Source organism: Pan troglodytes, chromosome 6 (assembly GCF_028858775.2).
Source record: "Pan troglodytes isolate AG18354 chromosome 6, NHGRI_mPanTro3-v2.0_pri, whole genome shotgun sequence".
NCBI lineage: Eukaryota > Metazoa > Chordata > Mammalia > Primates > Hominidae > Pan > Pan troglodytes.
The window spans coordinates 44,151,368-44,161,696 of record NC_072404.2 but is presented as its reverse complement, the minus strand read 5'-3'; the positions used below and the strand labels follow the sequence as shown (position 1 = coordinate 44,161,696).

The 10,329-nt window shown below is 41.9% G+C and overlaps 1 long non-coding RNA gene across 3 annotated transcripts in view; it reads right to left on the bottom strand.

Annotated features, from left to right (window-relative positions):
• Nucleotides 1-5,113: 5,113 nt before the first annotated feature.
• Nucleotides 5,114-10,329, bottom strand: part of LOC104007162 (uncharacterized) — a 43,267-nt gene continuing 38,051 nt past the window's right edge. For all 3 annotated transcript variants that reach the window (XR_001719201.4, XR_001719203.4, XR_681291.5), the window contains one exon: nt 5,114-8,196. This is a non-coding gene — a long non-coding RNA (uncharacterized LOC104007162). The remainder of the gene's footprint in view (nt 8,197-10,329) is intronic.

Sequence of the window (10,329 nt, the reverse complement as noted above, 5' to 3'; positions counted from 1 at the left end):
TTCCTTTTGATGAGTCTTTTTTTTTTTTTTTTTTGGAAATTTTGTTCCAGTCGGATACTCTGCTTGAAACAGTTGGTATTGGAGTTGTTATTTGTGCAGAAATATGCTTGTTCTTCCACTAGGTTGCACTCCACGCCCCCACCGCACCTCCCCACTTCCTTCATTCCAGTCATTGCTGGTCACTCGGTGTTCCCTGACATCCAGCAATTACTGCAGCACCAATAACAGCTGCCAACGGAGAGCCCTTAAAGGTGCCGGCTGTGGACTCCCAGTCCGTGAATCACTGATAATCTTACGACCTTCATAATCAGCAATTTCTTCTCACACCAGCTTCATTTTCTGGTCACTTTCCTTTTTGGCATGTTTATGTTCGTAGGTACATAGAAATTAGATCAGATGGAATAGAAAAGTGAATTCACTTGGCCATTATTTCCAGAAGAGAATTCTTAATGCAAATCCTTTTAGTTGATTTGGACTCTTTTCTGCTAATATAATTCTTTATACAACATAGGCTGATCAAGAATGTATATTATTAGACTTTTAGATTTAGTATGTATTCCTGATTCATGGTTTGAATCTTCCTGGTGTATTACTGACTTTGTTGTTTTAAGTGTGAATAGGGAAATAACTGTTTTTGAGCCAAGATTTTTCCAGGGGCTAATTTACAGAGAAGCTGGGTCATCATGAATGCTATTCTAGTGCAAGAAAAGCAAATGTCACTGCCCAGGAGCATGACTGATAATTCAGCAAGTGGAATGCAGCAATGTAAGATTCATAATAGAAAGCCACTCCTGACAGTAGAGTACACACAGGATGTTAAAAGCCAAGACTGAAAAATTAGCTCTAATAATAAAATGCACCTAATGTTCTGCAAAGATAATTGACTTGCCACATCTCCTGGAGCAGAAGATGTGATGAATCATTCTTAAATTCCTTTCACCCTCCTGCCCACAGTGGCTGCTCACAGTGTACAGTTTGCCAGGACATGGCCCAGATAACTGTAGCCCTAGATGAATGTTCCTAGATGAATGTAACAAGTTCTTCTGAAATGACGTGATTTTAATTAGCTATTTAGTCCTGTTTTTTAAAATGCCTTTGGATTTTTTTTTTTACACTAAATAAGAGTTATCAGATTTTTTGTTTGTTTGTTTCAGGAATTGCCAAAATCCAAGAGTTCCTAATGCATTGAAAACGAAGGAGATGGAGGGGATGGGCATGTGGTGGTGGCATTCCCCAGAAATGTCCTTGAATGTGGAGTGAACATTGTTTTCCATTTCAGTGGATTTTCTAAGGAATGTTAGTTTCAAGGACTTTCTGGGGTTACTAGTGTAAAGTTCTTTCCACTTCTCTTTCTCAGTTATTCTGTTCAAGTTCTCACACCACCAACCCATCCTAGGCACATCGCCCAGTCATATAATGGCAAGTTTGTATTGTATCCCAAATGGCCTTGAACCAGGCCTTGGTCCTTTCATTTTTTTTTTTTTTTAAACGGAGTCTTGCTCTGTTGCCCAGGCTGGAGTGCAGTGGCATGATCTCGGCTCACTGCAAGCTCCGCCTCCTGGGTTCACACCATTCTCCTGCCTCAGCCTCCCAAGTAGCTGGGAGTACAGGTGCCCGCCACCGCACCCGGCTAATTTTTTTGTATTTTTTAGTAGAGATGGGGTTTCACCGTGTTAGCCAGGATGATCTCGATCTCCTGACCTCATGATCTGCCTGCCTCAGCCTCCCAAAGTGCTGGGATTACAGGCGTGAGCCACCACGCCCAGTCAGGCCTTGGTCCTTTCTGAGCTTCCTCTCCATGATTTAAGATTCTTCTTAGAAACCCAATGTCATGCAGACCTTCAAATAGTTATGAGTCAGAACTGTTTGGAAAGAAAGCCAGTAGTTCTTATTAAACATAGACCTACCTGGCATTCCTACCAATATGATAAATAGTCACTCATGTAAACCTGTGTGATGCATATAATTGCAAAGTAAAATTGCCTGGCAATTTGAATTTTTTTTTTTTTTTTGAGACAGTCTCGCTCTGTCGCCAGACTGGAGTGCAGTAGAATGATCTCAGCCTACTGCAACCTCTGCCTCCCAGGTTCAAGCAATTCTCCTGCCTCAGCCTCCCAAATAGCTGGGACTATGGGCACGTGCCACCATGCCTGGCTGATTTTTGTATTTTTAGTAGAGACAGGGTTTCACCATGTTGGCCAGGATGGTCTTGATCACTTGACTTAGTGATCCATCAGCCTCAGCCTCCCAAAGTGCTAGGATTACAGGTGTGAGCCACCTCACCTGGCCAGCAATTTCAATTTTTACCACTATCTCAGGGTAGCCAGGGCCCCTGGGACAGGTAAAAGCTCCCACACCATGCTGTTGCATTGCTTCCACCACGCCTGCTCTTCCTGACAAAGCTGGGGTGGCTTTGGAGTCAGCCAGAAAACCATATCCATCACATCTTAGGCTGCCCAGTGGAGTGTGCACGTTTAGAATTCTGAGCCCTCTTTTCTTACATAAAGAAGCCTCTAATCAGGTCATTGGAACAATCCCAGCATGACCCCATGGCCCATTCAGATGGCCCATTAAAGAAAATGCCTTCGGGAAACTACAAAAGTTATGAGATCTCAACGAGTTTAAAGATGGCGGAAGCTCAGTGCTTTATTCCATGCAAAATTGCATGGCTGAACACCTTGAAGCCTTAGAAACAGACTGGCCAATGGATTGGCCTTGATAGGACTCTACTCCTCTTTTCAAAGGAGCCCAACTAACAGCTGCCTTCTGGTTTTTACTTGGAACTCAACTAAAAACCTTACAAACGTGTCAGAACTTGGAGATGAGCAGATCGCACAGCTTTTCTACACAGTGCTGTAGCTACCGTCTTCCTGGTGTGAGACTTTCCTAGGACTTCAGTAAATGGAATCGGACATTTGGTAACAGCACAGAGAAGACAATGACCAATATTCTCTTGGAAGACTTAGAAAATGGAGATCCAGGTGGTTTTGTTCATCCTTGAGCCCTGCAGGTCCATCCCTGTTTGATGACGATCCTGTCCTGAATCACCAGGAGGAGACCGCCTGGATGTTCACGGGCAGCGTTCTTCAAGGCACACAGTAGGGGGCTGATAAGTTGTTCATAAAGCCAAATAAACCATGCGCGAATAAGCTTAATATTCCATCCAAATATTTTGTGACTCATTGGTAATACCTTTTAAGGATCACTTAAGAAGCAGCAGCAAATAGTGACTTTTTCCACTTAAAAGATATTTGAGACATAACCCTTACATCTATGCAAATTGAGAGGAAGGCCAGGTAGGTACCCTGAAGCTCTTTCCAAAGAAATCTAAATTTTATCTTTGTTTCCTAAAATCCAGTTAATTCCCAGTCCCCCCGATCTCAGGTCAAACACTCAGGTTGTTTGATTCTTGAGGGTTGGGTCAGAATTGCATGCTTATTTCCCTCCCCACAGCACCCTACACAGGGTGCATCTGTAGTTAACACTCCAGAAACCCTGCTGCACTCTGATGCCCCGTAAAACCAGTCCAGCCCAGGAGCGCCTTGTCCATAAGCACCTTGCCACATGGCTGATACCCTATACCCTCTCCCACCAGTAAATATTTAACTCTGTGTCATTATGCTCTGCTCTCCAAAACCCTACCAGTGATCACAAAGTGCTGTCTGTGGCATTTGGAGATGCCACCAAACTCCCAATTCTCCCCCAAGATTCCAAGATACGAACTTTCCTTGTTTTCTTACCTCTCTGGTTGTTCCTTATCTGTTACTGTTCCTAATTTTTTTTCCTCCTTCCTGTGGTTGCTGGAAGTGGGGTGGGGCAATAGCGATCTGTCCTTCAATTTGTGTTCCAGTTGTCCAAGGAATGTTGCCTTTGGAGTGTCCAATTATTGCTTCCAAGTCCACATGTTCATTTGTTCATTAAAATATATCAAGCACCAGCTAAGTGTCAGTTACTGTACATGGGGACCGCATTCATAAGATTTAGACTTCGCGCTTGAGGGACTTCCTTCCAAACCCCTCCATGGTGCGTCACTGAGGGGCTCCTCCATTCTTCAGAATCTTGGGCCTGAAGACTTGGGAGCTTCCTTTGTGCATCATTTTCCAGATTTTGGGCACCTGCTATGATTTCCCTGCAAAACATACAACCTTGCACTTTAATCTAGTCGGGGTTCTGTTCTTCACACTGCCAGAGAAGACAAATTGGATCCTTGTTGTCTCCCTTGTCACCTGACTTCTTGTCTTCCTCGTACCCTACTGCCCACCCATTTTAAGTACCCAACAGGTCCCCACTCCCTCCTCGCCTCTCCCTCTCAGAAACACATACACAAATGATGAATATCTGCTGCATGTCATACCAGATCCAGGAGCCTCTGCTTGGTCTTCAGAGCTGAACTTCACCTCTTCCCCAGTATTCATCCACTGCCTGCTTCAGAGGCGTCTCCTCAGCACCCCACCCACCTTCTCCCCCTCAGCTATACACCTTTCTTGCCATTTTGCAAAACCCCTCTCCTGGGATGCCTTCCCCTCTCCTGTTGGCCTCTAATCCCATCCCCCAGGCGTAGTCCAAGCCCTGTATCCTCAAAATCCCCCGTCCTCTCATCCTTCTACATTCTTTCCACATTTAGAGTAGATATGATACTCCCTAGCCCTTCATTTCCCCTACCAAGAGGAACACTGTCTCCAACCTTCTCTGCATGCTGTATGCACTCCTGGATCTTGTATACTTGTGTGCTGAGTGAATGAACAAGAGGCTGATTGAACGATTAGTTCAGGGAAGTCCAGAAACCCTAATCCCAGGATCAACATGGAAGAAAATTTGAAACTGAGTGTGAGAAGAAAATGCAAAATACTTCTGTGATATTGGAGAGGGGAAAGTTTTCTTAAATGGGACTCGGAAACACCCAAAGTATATGGGCAAAAAAAAAAAAAAAAGAGTTTGACTCCAAAATTAAGAATTTATATTTAATGAAAAGATATTTGAGATAGTTAGTTGGTAGACAGATGATAGACTTGCCTAAGATATTTGTACCATCCCAAATTCACAAAGGATAAATGTCTAAAGTACAAAAGGATCTCATTCAAGTCAAGAATAAATGAATAATTACTATTATTAGTTTGTTTATATCATTTATATTTATTTATATTTATAATATGGCAATAGTTAATATAATAATAACATTCGTTGACTGTCGTTTGCCAGGCATTGCATGTATTATTTTATTTAATCTTTACAAATCTATGAGGTAGTTGCTGTTTTTACTTATTACAGGCAGGGAAGCTAAGATAGAGTTACATGAGGAAGCTTTCTCAAAGTCACACAGTCAATAAATGGCAGGGCCAGGCTGTGCCCCAGGCAGCCTGGCTCTAACATAAGTTCTAACTCCAGCCTCCTTGTTGGTATGTTTAGAGGACATGAAAGGTAATTCACACTTCAGTGAATACTAAGTATAAAAAAGAACCTCAGCTTCCTAATAATCAGACCTGTGCCATTTTTTTTGTTTTTGTTTTTAAGACAGGTTCTCTGTTGCCCAGGCTAGAGTGCAGTGGTGCGATCTTGGCTCACTGCAGCTTCTGCCTCCTGGGTTCAAGCAATTCTCCTGCCTCAGCCACCAAGTAGCTGGTATTACAGGTGTGTGCCACCATGCCCAGCTAATTTTTGTATTTTTACTAGAGACGGGGTTTCTACTAAAGGCCTAATTTTGTATTTTTAGTAGAGATGGGGTAGCTTGATAGCTATCATATTGGCAATAAATAAATAAATAAAGTTTCTGATAACACCATAGCACTGGTAGCATTTAGGGAAGATGTGAGTATGTGTTCCCCCTGACCAGCAATGCTGGGAGGAACTTCCCAGGGAAAGGCTTGCACGAGGAATAAGAGGACCCTGTGAGGGGTCCATCACAGCTCCCTGCTGATAGCAACATGCCCATGTTTGGGGGAATGGATGGATGGAATGCAGGGGCTGCCAGCTGTGGAGCGGTGAGCAGCAGAAAGGAGCATGAACGAGGGGCATGAGCTGGTGTGCAGACGTGGATAGGTAGAAATGGCATGCCATTTACATGGATGAAAAACACAGTATTTATGAACAATTCTATATACAGTCATGCATTGCTTGACAATGAGGAAGCATTCTGAGAAATGTGTCCTTAGGCGATTTCATCCTTGTGCGAACATTGTAGAATGCAACGTTGTAGAACACAAACCCAGATGGCACAGCCTACTACACAGAGGCTATAGGTGTAGCCTGTTGCTTCTAGGTTACAAAGCTGTGCAGCATGTTACTGTACTGAGTGCTGCAGGCAACTGTAACACATTGGTAAGTATTTGTGTATCCAAATATATCTAGACAGAGACAACCTACAGTAAAAATAGGATATAAAAGTTTAAGTACTGTAACACCTGTATAGGAAACTTACCATGAATGGAGCTTGCAGGTCTGGAAGCTACTCTGGGTGAGTGAGTCAATGAGTGAGTGGTGAGAGGATGTGAAGACCTAGGACGTCCCTGTACACTCCTGTAGACTATAAACACTGGACACTTAGGCTACACTAAATTGATCAAAACATACATTTCTTTCTTCACTAATAAATTAGCTTTTGCTGACTGTAACTTTTTTACTTTAGCAACTTCTATTTTTTAACTTTTTGACTCCTAATAACACTTAGCTTAAAACACAAACAGGCCAGGTGCTGTGGTTCACGCCTGTAACCCCACCACTTTGGGAGGCCAAGGCGGGTGGATCACCAGGTCAAGAGTTCAAGACCAGCCTGGCCAAGATGGTGAAACCCCATCTCCACAAAAAATACAAAAATTAGCCAGGCGTGGTGGCACATGCCGGTAGTCCCAGCCACTCAGGAGGCTGCGGCAGAAGAGTCGCTTGACCCCAGGAGGCAGAGATTGCAGTGAGCCGAGATCACACCACTGCACTCCAGCTGGGTGACAGAGCGAGACTCCGTCTCAAAAAAAAAAAAGAAAAACAAACAAAAAAAAACATTATACAGCTGTACAAAATATTTTCTTTATGTCCTTATTCTATAAACTGTTTTCTATTTTTAACATTTTTACTTTTAAAACATTTTTGCTAAAAACCAAGACACAGCCACACATTAGCCTAGGCCTACAGGGTCGAGATCTTCAATATCACTGTAGTCCAGCTCCACATCTTGTACCCACGGAGGGTCATCGGGGCAGTAACACACATGGAGCTGTCATCTCCTAGGACAACAGTGCCTTCTTCTGGAATTCCTACTGAACGGCCTGCCTGAGGCTGTTTTACAGTTAACTTTTTTTTTTTTTTTACAAGTAGAAGTTGTACACTCTAAAATAATGATAAAAAGTATAATATAGTAATTACATAAACCAGTAACATGGTCATTTATTATAATTTTCAAGTATGTACTGTGCATAGCTGGATGTGCTAGACTTTTATACAACTGGCAGTACAGTAGGTTTGTGTACACCAGGGTCACCACAAATGAGAGTCGTGTTGTGATGTTATGATGGCTACGATGTCACTAGATGACAGGAATTTTTCTGCACCTCTATCATCTCATGGGACTGTGGTACATGCGGCCCATCGTTACCGAAATGTGATGAAGTGCATGACTCTAGTCTTCACAGATACGGAGACTCTAAGGACAGATATCAAATACATTAGACTGGGCACCTATAGGGGAACAGGAATAGGGAATGAAGGAGAGAAAACAGTAAAATAAAAAACAAACATGCAAAACTGTACATAACTGGCATGGATTAATGGTGATAATGTACCAGGCACTGAGAAATATGACAGAAAAATATGAGAATTAAGGTTTTAAAAAACAAGCAAAAAACAAGAAGATACCAAGCACTGATTTCAGGATAACTCCCTGAAGCCTCATATTTAAGCTTTGAGACTTAATTTTGGACAATCCAAAACAGTGGTTCCAATGAGTAAATCACAATTAGGGTAATCCAAAGAGCTCTTTTCCTTCAGTTGTCTGTGGAAAACGTGACATTTTCCTTCAGGTAAAATCCGTGTACACTGGCTGCCAGCACAGAGCCACCTGGCTGGCCTTGGCCGCTGGGCATTGGTCTTGGCTTTGTCCCACCCCCGCAGCAGCCTTCTTCTCCAGGATGGTCAAAGCTCACCCAGAGCAAAGATGCTCTGCACTCAGGAACACTGGATTCAGGCATTGATCCAAGCCCCCGTGCAGCTCTGTGATATAAAAATGAGAGGAGGGAGGAGAACTTGTCTTTTAGCCAAAACATTTTCCAAACCACAGGCAGTTACCATGTCCTTCAGAGTCAAGGCACATTAGGTACAAGGATTATTGATAATAATCCTTGTAATTTTTAAGACCACAAAACATTGAAACATTGAAAATTATAAATAGATAACATCAAAGCATGGTGGGAATTCTATTTTGTATGCATGTTTAGACTGACTAAGGATCTTTTCTTTTTTTCCAGACTGGGCCAGAACCAACTACCTGTAAGAATCAGCACAGTTCAGCCTTTTGTATCAATTGCAGTTGTGTCCATGTATGTGTGTGTGCATTCTTGGGTACATGTGCACACACCTGCATGTTACCTACACAAACCTCCGTGTTCCCATCCTTCTTAGGTGGGATTTTTGAACACTGCATTTACACTGGCCTGAAATAAGTTTGTTAAAGTCATCGGCCTCATGTAGTGGCCAGGCTGGGCTGCAAAGCCATTGGCTATCCAAACATTCAGAAGACCTTTAGGAATCAATGTTTTTGTTAAGGAGTCTATATAGAATAGGCTTTTCCTAGAGCAATGTTGAGTCAAGAGGAAGCAAATAACATGCATTATTGTTGGATCAAAATAAAAACTAGAAGCTTCCATTTTTCATTTCACCACACCTATTCCTTCAATATCCAGTTTATCAATTCAATTCAGAATCACAATTAGAACTAGAAGAGAACAAAAACATCACCCACTCCTCTGATTTTGAGGCGGGGGAAATGACAACCCTGCAAGAAGGAGTCTCTTGCCTAAAACTATCAAGCACATAAGGTGTGCAGTTGGAACCTGCCTTGCATTTGGGGCCCTTTCCATTCGTTATACGAAGTCTTTGCCACTTGTTGGGGTCTAATATTGGGGTAATATAACATGTATGGTATACCTCGAATGGCCAGGAGGGGGTGCTACAGGTTTGTACAAATAACTAAATGCAGTCAAAACACTACTTTTAAAGCATGAAGCTGGGAGTTGAAATCAAATCGGAAATATAACATTTTGTATCAAAATGCAGCAGCTTCATGAAGACAGAAATTAATCCCTGAATCATAAACAGCCAAGCAGTTCCCTTATGGTACAGGCTCTGGAGACTGGTCTGTTTGGTTCAAATTCTTGGTGTGCTGTTTATTAGCTAGGTGACCTCGAGGAGTTATTTAACCTCTCTGTAAGCTTCAATTTCATCTGAAAAATGGGGATAAGTAACACCTACTTTCTGCTTGCAAGAAAAGAATAAATATATACAATGTTTGACACTCAAAGGGTATTTGCTATCATTTAATGGATCAAGAATTTCTGCTATGACTTTAAAAATTAGTCTTTTAATAAAAGGCCATTAACTATTTACTTAACAGTACTAGAGGAAATTTCTATGACTTTTTGAGGTCCACCATAATTAACTGAATGAATACTATTCCACAGTATCTTAGGTTGTTTTCTTACTGGCAGCTGAGAGTGACCCTTGAGTTTCTAAAATCTTTCTGAAATTTTCTTCATGGTCTCTTATACTTTATAGCTTAAAAAGATATATAATATTATATACATATGATATATGTATATATGTTATATAATTTATATATATATATATACACACACACACACGAATATAAAATGGCCGGTAGCCAGGATTTTGGAATTTGTTAGACTTCAGTTGAAATCCAGGCTCCATTATTTATTCGTCAAATGACCTTGAAGAGTTTAACCTTTTTAAGATTCCAACTCTGTCATCTGTGAAATGTGGTTGATTATATCTCCTTTGGAGTATTATTGTAAGAATTAAACTGTGGTAAAGACTAGCTTAGATATCATTTAGTTTAGAAATGAACAAGGTGGCACAATCCCTGGCCCCAGGAGATGAATGGTGTATCCAGGGTAAAGGTTATAATTGCCACGTACAGTGACTTTCCCAAGGACATACAACCTCTAAGTGGCAGTGCTTGGACTTTTATTCTGTCTTTTCCAAAGCAATACATTCTTGAAACTAAAAGTTCTCAGGTCAGACTCTCCAAAGTGTCCCTATTTGGCAGCTCCATCTTGAGAAGTAACCTCTCCCTTCCGCACACTCTTCGTGGGATTGCATTGTTGGCTG